General features: G+C 43.5%; 1 protein-coding gene and 1 pseudogene across 4 annotated transcripts in view; one reads left to right on the top strand and one right to left on the bottom strand.

Annotated features, from left to right (window-relative positions):
- Positions 1-6,705, bottom strand: part of CKAP5 (cytoskeleton associated protein 5) — a 112,746-nt gene that overhangs the window by 27,773 nt on the left and 78,268 nt on the right. The window lies entirely within an intron of this gene.
- On the top strand, positions 5,269-6,217 carry LOC108304859 (annotated as a pseudogene). Its single transcript, XR_001825438.2, has one exon. The product of XR_001825438.2 is annotated as a phosphoglycerate mutase 1-like (transcript).

Below are 6,705 nucleotides of genomic sequence, written 5' to 3'. Positions count from 1 at the left end.
TAGAGACGGGGTTTCACCATGTTGACCAGGATGGTCTCGATCTCTTGACCTTGTGATCCACCCGCCTCGGCCTCCCAAAGTGCTGGGATTACAGGCTTGAGCCACCGCGCCCGGCTCTTAATGCATCTTAAAGATGAAAAACTTTTACTTATCTTAGCTAGAAGACCCAAAGCACTTATTGTGATCAGAAGGTTACATATTTTACTAAGACTTCTATTTTTCTGCCTTATGTTGACATTTTTTTCTATATATCCCTAAAATAGTTCTTATTTGTATTTTTCTTTTTTGAGGGTTTCACCTCCATCACCCAAGCTGGAGTGCAATGGCATAATCTGGCTCACAGGCCAATGGGATTGGCTTTTGTCATGCAGCATAATTCCTTGGAGATTTATCTGAATTGATACATTTACCAGCAGTTTGTTCTTAATTGCTAAATAGTGTTCCATGTATGGATGTACAAGAGATTTGTTTAACCATTCACCTATTGAAAAATATCTGAACGGTTTCTGGTTTTTGGCTATTATGCAGTCAAATCATCTACCTTTGAGCTATAACCCTAGTTTTTGGCTACTATGACTGAAGTTGCTATGAACGTTTGTACACAGGTTTTTGTATGGACATAGATTTTCATTTTTCTGAAATAAATGCCCAAGAGCGCAATTGCTGGCTCACATAGTAACTGCAGGTTTAGTTTTATAAGAAAATGCCAGCCAGGTGAGGTGGCTCACTCTTGTAATCCCAGCACTTTGGGAGGCTGAGGCAGGCAGATCACCTGAGGTCAGGAGTTCCGGACCAGCCTGACAACCATGGAGAAACCTTGTCTTTACTAGGGAGGCTGAGGCAGGAGAATCCCTTGAACCCAGAAGTTGGAGGTTGTGGTGAACCAAAATCACGCCATTGCACTCCAGCCTGGGCAACAAGAGCGAAACTCCATCTCAAAAAAAAATAATAAATATAAATAAATGAATAAATAAATTAGGTGAGAATGTCACAATAACTATTCGCCTGTGTGAAAAGGGCTAAATTTCTAGGCAGCAAACTATTCTCTGTGATGAAAATACTGTTTGAAAAAAAAAAAAAAAAAAAAGCCAAACAGTTTCCTGAAGTGGCTGTACCATTTTACACTGCCAGCAACAATGCATGACTTTGTAGGTTTTAGCACTACTGATGATTGTACAGTGATATTTCATCGTAGTTTTAATTTGCATTTCTCTGGTTGCTAACTAACACTGCGTATCTTTCATTGGCTTATCTGTCATCTGCATTTCCTCTCCAGTGAAACATCTGTTCATGTCTTTTGCCCCGTTTCCTTTTTTAAAATTAATTAATTAATTATTTTTTTTGCTATAAGGGTCCTGAGACCATTTTCTTTTTAAAAAAAATTATCCCCTAAAAAAAAACAGGCTTGGCTATGGGTACCCATTTTCTGATTTTTTTTTTTTAAACTATTGAATTGGCCGGGCGCGGTGGCTCAAGTCTGTAATCCCAGCACTTTGGGAGGCCGAGGCGGGTGGATCACGAGGTCAAGAGATCGAGACCATCCTGGTCAACATGGTGAAACCCTGTCTCTACTAAAAATACAAAAAATTAGCTGGGCATGGTGGTGCGTGCCTGTAATCCCAGCTACTCAGGAGGCTGAGGCAGGAGAATTGCCTGAAGCCAGGAGGCGGAGATTGCGGTGAGCCGAGATCGTGCCACTGCACTCCAGCCTGGGTAACATGAGTGAAACTCCGTCTCAAGAAAAAAAAAAAAAAAAAATAAATAAATAAATAAATAAATAAACTATTGAATTTTCAGAGTTCTCTGTATATTCTAGGTATTAGCCCTTTATTGGATACTGACTTACAAATCTTTTCTGTTGTTCCATAGCTTGTCTTTTTTTTTTCATGTAGTTTTTTTTTTTTTTTGGGACGGAGTTTCGCTCTTGTTACCCAGGCTGGAGTGCAATGGCGCGATCTCGGCTCACCGCAACCTCCGCCTCCTGGGTTCAGGCAATTCTCCTGCCTCAGCCTCCTGAGTAGCTGGGATTACAGGCACGCGCCACCATGCCCAGCTAATTTTTTTTTGTATTTTTAGTAGAGACGGGGTTTCACCATGTTGACCAGGATGGTCTCGATCTCTTGACCTCGTGATCCACCCGCCTCAGCCTCCCAAAGTGCTGGGATTACAGGCTTGGGCCACCGCGCCCGGCATCATGTGGTTTTTTTTGCAGAGTAAAAGTTTTTAATTTTCACATGGTCTAATTTATCATTTTTCCTTTTATGGATTACGGTTTTGGTTTTAAGTCTAAGAATTCTTTGCTAGCCTTATATACTGGAGTTGTTCTAGTTTGTGCTTAAAAGTTCTATAGTTTTATGTTTTACATTTAAGTCCATAATTTGTTTTGAGACAGTGAAGTTTAGGTTGAGGTTCAATTTTTTGTTTATAGATGTCCAATTGCTCCAGTATCATTTGTTGAAAAGACTATACTTTCTCCACGGAATTACTTTTGTAGTTTTGTAAAAAATTAGTTGATCATATTAGTGTGGGTCTATTTCTGGGTTCTCTCTTTTGTTCCACTGATCTATGTGTCTATCTCTACCTCCATCCTCCTACTACCACAATCACAGTGTCTTGATTACATTAGCAATATAGTAAGCTAATTGTAAAGTGATTCCTCCTATTTTTTTTTCCTTCTTTGCCAAAATTGTTTTAGCTACTCTAGAGCCTATGCTTTCCATATAAATTTTAGCATAAACATATCTTTGTCTATTAAAAAAAAAACCTTGCTGGAATTTTGAAAGGAACTGCATTAAACCTATAGATTAATTTGCCGAGAACTGACATCTCTACTATGTTGAATCATCCAATCCACAAACACTGTATGTCTCTCCATTTATTTAAGTCCTGTTTGAATTCTTTTGTCAGCAGTCTATAATTTTCAGCATACATATACATATGGATTTCATTTTCTTTGGAGTGACTAACAGTGTCATGTTTTTAACTATTTTTCATATTTATTGTAGTATAAAGAAATATGATTGATTTTTGTGTGTTGGTTTTGTGTCTTGCAATCTTGCTGAACTCACTGACTACTTCTAGGAGTTCTACTAGTTCTAGGAGTTCATAGATTTCTTGGGATGTTCTACATAGTCATGTTATCTGCAACTAGGAACAGTTTTCTTTATTCTTTTTCTATTTTATTTCTTTTTCTTGCCTTATCACAGTGACTAGAACTGCTAGTACTATGTTGAGTAACAGCAGTGAATGTCATCATCCTTGCCTTGTTCCAGATCTGATGGGGAAGCCATTCAGTCTTTCACCCTTTCTTTCGTTTTTTTTTTTTTTTTTTGAGACGAGTCTGGCTCCGTCGCCCAGGCTGGAGTGCAGTGTCACAATCCTGGCTCACTGCAACCTCCACCTCCCAGTTCAAGCGATTCTCCTGCCTCAGCCTCCTGAGTAACTGGAATTACAGGAACCTCTACTGTGCCCAGGTAATTTTTGTATTTTTAGTAGAGAAGGAGTTTCACCATTTGGGCCAGGATGGTCTTGATCTCTTGACCTTGTGATCCGCCCGCCTCCACCTCCCAAGGTGCCACCGAGCCCAGCCCTCACCATTAAGTTTCATGTTATCTGTAGAGGTTGTTATGCACATGCTGTTTATTGAGGTAATTCTCTTTCATTACTAACTTACTGAGAGTTTTTAATCATGAATCCATGTTAGATATGTCAAATGCCTTTTTTTGCATAATCATATGCAAATTGATTATGATATAATGATATAATCATATGAATTTTGTTATTCTGTTATGATTACATTGATGGATTTTTGAATGCCCTATTTATTTTTATTTTTATTCTTTCTTGAGACAGAGTTTCGCTCATTGCCCAGGCTGGAGTTCAATGGTGCGATCTTGGCTCACTGCAAAATCCACCTCCCAGGTTCAAGTGATTCTCCTACCTCAGCCTCCCGAGTAGCTGGGATTACAGACACCCGCCACCATGCCTGGCTAATTTTTGTATTTTTAGTAGAGATGAAGTTTCACCACGTTGGCCAGGGTGGTCTCGAACTCCTGACCTCAGGTGATCCACCTGCCTTGACCTCCCAAAGTGGTAGGATTACAGACGTGAGCCACTGGCAGCCTGGCCTTTTTTTGAGACAGAATCTTGCTCTGTTGCCAGTCTGGAGTGCAATGGTGCGATCTTGGCTCACTGCAACCTCCGCCTCCTGGGTTCAAGCGATTCTCCTGCCTCAGCCTCCTGAGTAGCTGGGACCACAGGCACGTGCCACCACACCTGGCTAATTTTTTTGTATTTTTTAGTAGAGACAGGGTTTCACCATGTTGGCCAGGATGGTCTCGATCTCTTGACCTCATGATCTACCTGCCTCAGCCTCCTAAAGTGCTGGGATTACAGGCATGAGCCACCGTGCCCAGCCACTATGCCCAGCTATTTTTTTTGTATTTTTAGTAGAGACAGAGTTTCACCATGTTGAGCAGGCTGGTCTCGAACTTCTGACCTCAAAAGATCTGCTTGTCTCAGCCTCCCGAAGTGCTGGGATTACAGGCATGAGCCACCATACCCAGCCTCTATTTTTGTGTTTTGATTAAAACCTCTGATTTTAATAACAGCTATTTATGACAAATCCACAGCCAATATCATACTGAATGGGCAAAAGCTGGAAGCATTCCCTTTGAAAACTAGCACAAGACAAGGATGCCCTCTCTCACCACTCCTATTCAACATAGTATTGGAAGTTCTGGCCAGGGCAATCAGGCAAGAGAAAGAAATAAACGGTATTGAAAAGGGAAGAGAGGAAGTCAAATTATCTATGTTTGCAGATGACATGACTGTATATTTAGAAAACCCCATCTTCTCAGCCCCAAAACCCCTTAAGCTGATGAGCATCTTCAGCAAAGTCTCAGAATACAAAATCAATGTGCAAAAATCACAAGCATTCCTATACATCAATAACAGACAAACAGCCAAATCATGAGCAAACTCCCATTCACAATTGCTACAAAGAGAATAAAATACCTAAGAATACAACCTACAAGGGGATGTGAAGGATCTCTTCAAGAAGAGCTACAAACTACTGCTCAAGGAAATAAGAGAGGACACAAACAAATGGCAAAAAACATTCCGGTCCCGAGCGAGCGGAAAGATTTGGGCAAGAACCTGGATGGGAGCCGGGCCGTGTGGTGCGAGCGCGCAGGCGCTGCCGAGGGGGCCGGCTGCCACTCCGGAATCTGCGAACCCCAGTCGGTGCCTCATCCCCATCCCGCAGCCATGGCCGCCTACAAACTGGTGCTGATCCGGCATGGCTAGAGCACGTGGAACTTGGAGAACTGCTTCAGTGGCTGGTACGACGCCGACCTGAGCCCGGCGGGCCACGAGGAGGTGAAGCTGGCGGGCAGGCGCTGCGAGATGCTGGCTATGAGTTTGACATCTGCTTCACCTCAGTGAGGAAGAGAGCGATCCAGACCCTCTGGACAGTGCTAGATGCCATTGATCAGATGTGGCTGCCAGTAGTGAGGACTTGGCGCCTCAATGACCGGCACTATGGGGGTCTAACTGGTCTCAATAAAGCAGAAACTGCTGCAAAGCATGGTGAGGCCCAGGTGAAGAGATGGAGGCGCTCCTATGATGTCCCACCACCTCCTATGGAGCCCGACCATCCTTTCTACAGCAATATCAGTAAGGATCGCAGGTATGCAGACCTCACAGAAGATCAGTTACCCTTCTGTGAGTCTGAAGGACATGATTGCTAGAGCTCTGCCCTTCTGGAATGAAGAAATAGTTCCCCAGATCAAGGAGGGGAAATGGGTACTGACTGCAGCCCATGGCAACAGCCTCCGGGGCGTTGTCAAGCATCTGGATGGTCTCTCTGAAGAGGCTATCATGGAGCTGAACTTGCCAACTGGTATTCCCATTGTCTGTCTATGAATTGGACAAGAATTTGAAACCCATCAAGCCCATGCAGTTCCTGGGGGATGAAGAGACCATGCATAAAGCCATGGAAGCTGTGGCTGCCCAGGGGAAGGCCAAGAAGTGAAGGCTGGCGGGGAGGCTGCTGTACCCAGGAGCCCCCTCCCTGCCTGTTGCATCCCTCTACCCCTCCCTCCTGCACATGTCACACTGACCACATCTGTAGACATCTTGAGTTGTAGCTGCAGATGGGGACTGGTGGCTCCCATTTTCATTTTAGCCATTTTGTCTCCTGTATCCACTCCCTTCATATATTCTAGTCAGAATTGCACTTCTAGGGCACAGGTTCTCAGTCCAAGCTGTAGAAACGCTCCCCTTATCCAAGAGAGTTGAAAGGCAGTGATGGGTTTTTGCAAGTGCTTTGTTTACTCCAGACTTGAAGGGAGAAACATGCCAAGCCATGACCAATGAAGAGAAGCAAGAGAGCCTGTCTGCTCCCAGGAGCCAGTCCTCTGCTCGTCTGCAGTCAGGCCACTGCCTGGGGGCTCTAGTCATTCCAGTAGCAGATGAATGTAACCTGCATGGTGATGTGACAACTGTCTCCTCCCTGACCCCAGAGAAGCTGGCTCTAGAAGGTTGGGATGAATCCTGAATTTAGTTTAGGTGTTACATTTACTTTTTCTTTCTTTCTTTTTTTTTTTTTTTTTTACTCTCAGGGTTTCACCATGTTGGTCAGGCTGGTCTTGAACTCCCAACCTCAGGTGATCCGCCCACCTTGGCCTCCAAAGTCTTTGGATT

Source organism: Cebus imitator, unplaced genomic scaffold, assembly GCF_001604975.1.
Source record: "Cebus imitator isolate Cc_AM_T3 unplaced genomic scaffold, Cebus_imitator-1.0 Scaffold58, whole genome shotgun sequence".
NCBI classification, from domain to species: domain Eukaryota; kingdom Metazoa; phylum Chordata; class Mammalia; order Primates; family Cebidae; genus Cebus; species Cebus imitator.
Note: the sequence above shows the minus strand (reverse complement) of the source record. Positions and strands in the feature narration are given on the sequence as shown.